Below are 9,041 nucleotides of genomic sequence, written 5' to 3' on the forward strand. Positions count from 1 at the left end.
TGAAAAATAGTGTTCTGCAGAATAATTTTTCAAAAATGTTTTTCTGCTTCTCTTAGTTAAGCTTAGGAATCACTTTTGGGGGAAGTTTTCTGGATATAAGAATATGTGATAAACACATGGCAACAATAGAATTTAGTAGTCCTGCAATGTCAAAAAATTAACATTGATAAAGAGGATAGCATAGTTTACTTTAAAATGTGATACCACATTGTCAGTGCCATCAGCTTTAAAAAATATTGGCATAATAATTCTTATGAAGGCTCCTCTGGTCAAATATGCTTTAATAAAACAAACCATAGAAAATAGTTATGGCACAGTAGGGAACAGGTAGCTTAAAATAAGGCATTCCTTACTTGAAAAAATATAGATGTATTCCTAAAAATGGGTTCCAAATTGAACTGTCTTGTCAGTCCACAAGAGTGCATAGCTGTTTAGAGAAATTAGCTTTTTCCTAATTTGAAAAAAATACAGAGAACAATATTTGGGGGGAAAAAAACAGTAAAAAAAAAAAAACACAGAAAGAAAAGCAAACAAAAAAAATCACCTCTAATCTCACTGGTCACAGATAATCACTGTTAAAATTGTAATGTATGAAATTCTAGTACTTTCCTGGGTTGAATGGAAATGGTTTCATATATATTTTCTTTGTATCTTGAACATCTTCCGTGTCAATAAATATGTAAGAACTTTGTTACTTGAATTCTTCATAAGGTCTGTTTTCATCTTTCAGTTGTTTTATTTAAACTGTTGTCACTTTTTGTATTTATTTATTTAAATTTAGGTCCATTGTACACTTCTGTTTATTAAACGTGCACTAGAAAAATATGTAAAATACAGGAAAGTAGGAAAAGTGCCCCCCAAATAAATAATGTTTTTGGCATTTTTAAAAAGTATTTTGTTATTGTTTTGTTTCTAAAACAAATTGTAATGATATTCTCTGGGTGCTGGGGATTCAAGGATCAACAGGATAGTCAAGAAATAACGCTCACCTTAAGGAGTCTGTCAGTGAGAGGGTTAGACTTTAATGAAATTGTCCTGCAACATAGAATTAAAAGCTGAGGCGAATGCTGTGGATGGAAAGCACAGGTGCTATCACCACACAAAGGAGAATCTGATCTAAGATCGAGGACTGACAGTCAGGAAAGCTACTCTGAAGAAGTAGTCTGATTTGGGAACTGAAGAATGCCTGAGAGTGAGAGGGTGAGGGAGAGAGCGACCCAAGACCAGCATGAGCAAGGCGTCTAACGCTGAAGCAGCCTCGTGCTAAGCTGAAAGAAGCTAAAGAGGCTGCAGCTGGGGGCCGAGAGAGAGCTGGAGAGTGAAGGGGTGAGGTGTACCATCTGCCTCCTGTGGGCCATGTTAAGGATTTTTCTCTTAGGGAACTATAGCCAGGTTTTAAGCTGGATTGTGATTTGAACCAAGTTTGAATTTCTTTTTGGTTTCAGTAGGAAAACAACAAAAGGAGGGCAATAGTGAACACACAAGAAAGTTAACTTGTTGAATTTTTCTCTTCGTGACTTGTTCATGTTCATTGCCTAGGCTTCCCTGGTGGCTCAGACAGTAAAGAATCTTGTCTGCAATGCCGGAGACCCAGTTTGACCTCTGAGTCGGGAAGACCACCCTGGAGAAGGGACTGGCAATCCACTCCAGTATTCTTGCCTGGAGAATTTCATGGACAGAGGAGCCGGCAGTCTGCAGACATGGGGTCACAAAGAGTCTGACACGGCTGAGCAGCTAGTACTTTCACTTTCATGTTCATTGCCCTGTATATTTTTTACATGTTATATATGCAACCATTTATCATATTTACTGGGCATGTCTTCTCTTTTGTTGGTTTTGACATAAAATATTTTAATTTTATGTGGCTACATTTTCAGTGCATCTTTTTCTTCCATTCGTCTTTAGCCTGGAAAGCACCACCTCCACAAGAGATTTGATTAGTTAAATTAGTTCTCTTCTAGTTTATGATGTATTGTATACATTTATCCTTTTAATCCCCTCTAACTTATTTTGATGTCATATGAGGTAAGTATTTCCCCAATTATACCGAAGAAAGTATTATTTGGGGTACTTTCTTCCAGATATTTGGTGTCATAGAAGTAAGGTAGAATGAATTTTGGATTTGGTGCATACTACATCTTATTCTGGAGATTTTTTTTTTTTTTTTAACTCTGAGAATCTTACAGTAAAACAAGAAGAGCACACATAAAAGATAATAATTTGTTCAACTTTCTGTATTTCCCTAACTTTTTGACTACAAATAGTGCTTATTAGTACCTCATATCATAAAATTTATTTCCAAGTAGGTTTATTTGCTAATTGAGAACCAGTGGTTCACATTCAACTTCTAAGTAATCCTTTCTTTCCCAATTGTTAAAGGTCATTTTTAACATCATGATGCTGTCAACTATACTGTGGACTTTGCCAGACTTCTCTAAATTGAAGTTATGTTTATTTTTCCTTTCTTTAAACCTTAGTTTAAAAGACATGGTTAGTCATGTAGATCAGGTGTTGGCGAACTTTTTCTGTTAAAAATTCAGTAGCAAATATTAGAGATTTTGCAGGCCAACTGAGAATATTATGTAGGTCCTTACACAGCTATTTGAAATATAACCATTGAAAAATACAGAATCCATTTTTAGCTCATTGGCCTTACAAAACCAGATAGTGGCCTGGATTTGGTTGGTGAGGTATGGTGTGCCAACCCCTGATGTAGGCACTGTCTGTGTTCCGACTACTGCAGTGGGCAAATCTTTGACTTCCTTGTGCATTCTAGAGTAGATGTATACACTGGGTCATAGCCACAAGGAAAAGAATATATTTACAGAATGGTTTTACAACTTCATTTTGCTTCTATTGTTCAAATATAATTCCTATTATTTTTATCAGTGATTTTTAGACATCTACACCATGATGGGGCTTCCCTGGTGGCTCAGACGGTGAAGAATCTGCCTGCAGTGCAGGAGACCTGGGTTCAGTCCCTGGGTCGGGAAGATCCCCTGGAGAAGGGAATGGCCACCCTCTCCAGTACTCTTGCCTGGAGAATTTCATGGACAGAGGAGCCTGGCGGGCGACAGTCTGTGAGGCTGCAAAGAGGCAAACATAACTGAGCAACTAACATACACGATGACTCTTGCTGATTTGTATTTGCTCTGTGTGTCCTCTCCTGAGGGCCCTTACCTTTTTAATTTCTAAAACGTTTTCTGCCCTTTTTTTTTTTTTTTTTAATTAAAAAAGATTCTGCTCTCTTAAATGTACATTTAAAAGGAAATGAAGAAAGTGGCAATGCGGGTGTGGGAGCCTTAGAGGCAATGGAGCCTGCCCCACTGGTAAAAGAAGAAGTTTAAAGCCCTGGATTTTTCCAGGAACTTTCCAAGCAAATCCAGTTGCCATCAAACTTAGATTCTGCTCTTGATTTTCACTGTATTATAACAGACAAACGAAAACTTCTTTGAGGGTGGTAATATCTAGATAATGGAAAATAATTTAGAGCCTTTCTGTTTGCACATATTTTAGCTCTTATTTTGTTACTGTCATAGAATTCTTAGGGTAGCTGGTGGCAAATGGTGACAGAAAGTCATTCACTCTATTACTTAAAAAAAATTTTATGTTATACTCAGAAAGACATGACCTCCTAAAGAAGGAGAAAAAGGAGATAAAGGATCCGAAAGATAAAGGAAAATCTCCAAGTAAAAGAAACAGAAGTGTACTATCTTTTGTGGTAAGGAGTAAGAATTGGGATTCTTATTCGCTCATTCATGTCTGACTCTTTGTGACCCCATGAACCACAGCACGCCAGGCCTCCCTGTCCATCACCAACTCCCAGAGTTTACCCAGACTCATGTCCATCAAGTCGGTGATGCCATCCAGCCATCTCATCCTCTGTCGACCCCTTCTTCTTCTGCCTTCAATCTTTCCCAACATCAGAGTCTTTTCAAATAAGTCAACTCTTCGCATCAGGTGGTGAAAATATTTGAGTTTTAGCTTCAACATCAGTGTCCTTCCAATGAACACCCAGGACTGATCTCCTTTAGGATGGACTGGTTAGATCTCCTTGCAGTCCACGAAACTCTCAAGAGTCTTCTCCAACACCACAGATCAAAAGCATCAATTCTTCAGTGTTCAGCTTTCTTTATCGTCCAACTCTCACATCCATACATGACTACTGGAAAAACCATAGCCTTGACTAGATGTTACCTTTGTTGACAAAGTAATGTCTCTGCTCTTTAATATGCTGTCTAGGTTGGTCATAACTTTCCTTCCAAGGAGGAAGTGTCTTTTAATTTCATGGCTGCAGTCACCATCCACAATGATTTTGGAGCCCCCAAAAATAAAGTCTGTCACTGTTTCCACTGCTCCCCATCTCTGCCGTGAAGTGATGGGACTGGATGCCATGATCTTCATTTTCTGAATGTTGAGCTTTAAGCCAACTTTTTCACTCTCTTCTTTCACTTTCATCAAGAGGCTCTTTCGTTCTTCACTTTTTGCCATAAGGGTGGTGTCATCTGCATATCTGAGGTTATTGATGTTTCTCTCGGCAGTCTTGATTCCAGCTTGTACTTCCTCTAGCCCAGCATTTCTCATGATGTACTCTGCATATAAGTTAAAAATAAGCAGGGTGACAATATACAGCTTCAGTGTACTCCTTTTCCTGTTTGGAACCAGTCTGTTGTTCCATGTCCACTTCTAACTGCTTCCTGACCTGCATATAGGTGTCTCAAGAGGCAGGCCAGGTGGTCTGGTATTCCCATTTCTTTCAGAACTGTCCACAGTTTATTGTGATCCACATAGTCAATGGTTTTGGCATAGTCAATAAAGCAGAAGTAGATGTTTTTCTGGAACTCTCTTGCTTTTTCAATGATCCAGCGAATAAATTTGATCTCTGGTTCCTTTGCCTCTTCTGAAACTAGCTTGAACATCTGGAAGTTCACAGTTCATGTATTGCTGAAGCCTGGCTTGGAGAATCTTGAGCATGAATTGGGATTAGGTTTGACTAAAAGTAACTGAGTAAGCATCAGTTTCTAACAAAACAGGTGTTTATTTCTCTCCCACATTGGAGAAATCCGGAAGTATTTCAAGGCCAACAGCCCTCTGCAAAGTGTTTGATCCACACTGGTCCCATCTTACTATTTTCCTGTGTGTGGCTTACAGGTTTATCTCAGGTGGCTGCTAGAGTGCCAGACTATGTCCACATCTCAGCTAGTGGACGGAAAGGGTGAAGATCCCTGTCACTTTCACTTAGTTCCCTTTGGCTGTTCCTAACAGCAAAGCAGAGCAAACTGAGAAATGTGGTCTTCAGTTTAGGGAGCCATATTCACACCAGAAAATCAGAGGTTTTTTTGTGGAGGAACTCTTGACGCAAAAGTAAATGATGGGTTACGGTCACACTTTGTCTAATCTAGAAGCAGGTCATTCATTGTGGGAAATACTAAAAGCTGGTTCTTTCCTTTTACTTTTTCACCACAGCCTGGAAGAGAACAGACTGTAATCAGTTCAGGGGAGCCTTGTCTCTCTAGGGTTGTCAGAGCTACCTTGTTTAGCAAGCTTTCCAATTCCATGGTAATTATTTTTTTGTTGTTTTAATCGTTATGTGTTTCTTTGTTTCGAAAATAGAAGTGCATATATTTGTATTAATAGCTCAGATCACCACCTGATAGGTTGGTGAAACTGTTATGAACTAGGAAGAGAAAGGATACTTTTTATCCTATACAGCTGAACTTTGGAGTGTTTTAACTTTTTAAAATTATCTTGACAATAGGTAAAATCTATCTTAGAAATGTCTAAAAATTACATTTATGTATATTTGTATTTATAGCTCATACATGCACGCACGCACGCGCGCACACACACACACACACACACAGATTTCTTTGACGATAGTTTTGTCATGATCCTAAGGCAAATATTGATCTTTTGTCATTGATGCTGCAAGGATAGACTTCTGCCATGTCAAAATATAAAAGAATGAATGTACTTTCTCTTAGATTATAATGTATAAAATAATAAAAAGGTAGTAAGTACACAGAGTGATTCAGATTTTACTTATTTGGGGAAAAATCATCTTTCCGTTCTCTAAATTTCAGTGGATTTCACAAAGTGGAATATCCACTTTAAATAAGAAAAAGTATGAGGTTCCAAATAATCAGCCAACTTTTTTTCTAGTCACATTTTGCCAGAACAGATTGAGAATACAGCGATTTTAGAATTTGCCAGAATATATCAATAGAAAATAGGGAAAGCAACTCTTTCTTTGCTTCTCTCCTCTTTCCCCGTTTTTTCATATTTATAAGCTGTTTCACTAAAGCATATATGATATGAATGTTGATATGACATTTATTGTGTAGATAAGAGTGTAATTTATGCCATTATATGATAGGTGCATATTATATATATGGTTGGTGATAGACATTAAAATTTAAGTAGTTGAGTCTGGCATTTGTCCCCACAATATGAATTTTGAAGATTTATTGATAAGCAGAATTAAGTACACTGATGTTGGAAACAGATATTCTTGCACCTACCTAATTAAACTGCCCTGCCAGATATCACCAAATACTTTCCAGAAAACTGACTTAATTGTTCTTAGTGTTAAAGAACTAAAGATTAGGAAAAGGTGACAGGTAGGTGACATTATATCTTAAACACAGAAGGAAATCAAGTGTGTACTTAAGATTGGAAAGAGGGAAGAGATCACAGATTAAGATGTAATTAGAGGTTTGTGGTTTTCTCTGTTACAAACTCAACCTTGTTCAGTCGCTCAGTCATGTCTGACTCTTTGGGACCCCATGGACTCCAGCACTCCCTGTCCTTCACCATCTCCCAGAGTTTGCTCAAACTCATGTTGATTAAATCAGTGATACCATTTAACTATCTCATCTTCTGTTGCCCCATTCTCCTTCTGGCCCTCAATCTATCCCAGCATCAGGGTCTTTTTCAGTGAGTCGGCTCTTTGCATCAGATGGCCAGAGTATTGGAGTTTCAGCATCAGTACTTCCAATGGATATTGAAAGTTGGTTTTTTGAATGTTGAGTTTTAAGCCAGCCTTTTCACTCCTCTTGTACCATCATCAAGAGGGTATTTAGTTCCTCTTCACTTTCTGCCATTAGAATGGTATCATCTGCATATCTGAGATTGTTGATATTTCTCCCGGCAATCTTGATTCCAGTTTGTGAGTCTTGATTCCAGTTTGTGAGCCCAGCATTTTGCAGGATGTTCTCTGCCTGTAAGTTTAATAAGCAGGGTGACAATATATAGCCTTGACTCCTCCTTTCCCAATTTGAAGCTAGTCTGTTGCTCCACGTCCAGTTTTAACTGGTATTTCTTGTTCTGCATACAGGTTTCTCAGGAGACAGGTAAGGTGGTCTGGTACTCCTGTCTCTTTAAGAATTTTCCACAGTTTGTTGTGATCCACACAGTTGCAAGCTTTCTCCTAGTCAGTGAAACAGATTTTTTCTTTTTTTTTAATTCTGTTGCTTTTTCTGTGATCCAGTAGATGTTAGCAATTTGACTTCTGGTTCCTCTGCCATTTTTAAATCCAGCTTGTTCCTCTGGAAGTTCTTGGTTCACGGACTGTTGAAGCCCAGTTTGAAAGATTTTGAGCAATACCTTGCTACCTATGTGTAGTGAGCACAGTTGTGCAGTAATTTGAACATTCCTTGGCATTGCTTTTCTTGGGATCAGAATGAAAACTGACCTTTTCCATTCCTATGACCACTGCTGAGTTTTCCAGATTTGCTGGCATATTGCGTGTAGTACTTTAACAACATCATCTCTTAGGATTTGAAAGAGCTCAGCTGGAATTCCATCATCTCCACCAGCTTTGATCATAGAAATGCTTCCTAAGACCCACTTGACTTCACACTCCAGGATGTCTGGCTCTGGGTGAGTGAGCATACCATTGTGGTTATCTGGGCTAGTTTGTGGTTTTCTGTTTTAACAAACTTCACCTTTGTTATACCCAATACATAGGGAAGTTAATGAGTTACGTAGCAGTGAGTGTCCTTTTCTCTCTCAGGAATATAAACTGGCTCTTTATACTCTTTTGTGGCTATAATAAATATATATAGGACTCATATATAAAGAAGGTTGTTTTTTTTTAAATTTTAGTCTTCACCTTTGTGACATCCTTTTTCAGCTTATGTGAATAAAACATATTGAAGCTGGAAATAGTCAAGGACTTCATAAATAGCATGTAAATATTCATAGATCTGGCTTTAAGAGTTCAGTATAGGTGCTGTCCTTAAATAATTAGTAAGCCTTTCATTTTTTTCCTTGCACTAGAAATGTTTCAATGTCTAGATTTCAGTCACATTTATGTCTGTCTTCTACTGACTGAAAATATTAATCATCCTTCAGTTCTCCTCTGTCAGTAAAGATAAGTAATTCCTATTAGTTGAGCTGAGGGAAAATGGAAACTTTGCATATATATAATAAAAATAAATTTAATAAATTCTTTCAGATTTCAGAAACCTCCTCTGCCATGATTAAGGATAACTTTTCAAAGAGCATCATGGACATTGTATAGGTTAAGGAGAACAACTTGTTTTATGTGAAGAGATGTATTTGGATTTGCTGGGGAAGAGCAGTTATTAATTTGTCTCAGTGGAGTATCCCTTTGGTACTCCTAATCGATACCCTCATTTTTCTGAACTACATGTATACGTATACACATATATCTTTTTACTCTCTTAATACTTTTTAAGTATAGATTATACTATTGCTTACTCTGTTCACTTTGTTGTAGAGTGCATCTCTAGAACTTTGTCATCTTGCATGGCCGAAACTGCAGCCACTGAACAACAATTCTCACTTCTTTTTTTCCCCCACCCCTGACAACCACCATTCTCCTTTCTGTTTCTGTGAGTTTGGTTACTGTAATATCTCATGTAAATAGAAATATGTGGTATTTACCTTTTTGTAATTGGCTCACATTTCTGGATCCGTTCATCCCTCAGTGAGCATTTAGGTTGCTTACACATCTTAACCTGTTTTGAATAATGCTGCAGTGTGTATGGATCTGCACATCTCTCTTCAAGGTCCGT

The sequence above is a fragment of the Capricornis sumatraensis genome, chromosome 3 (assembly GCF_032405125.1).
Source record: "Capricornis sumatraensis isolate serow.1 chromosome 3, serow.2, whole genome shotgun sequence".
Classification (NCBI taxonomy): domain Eukaryota; kingdom Metazoa; phylum Chordata; class Mammalia; order Artiodactyla; family Bovidae; genus Capricornis; species Capricornis sumatraensis.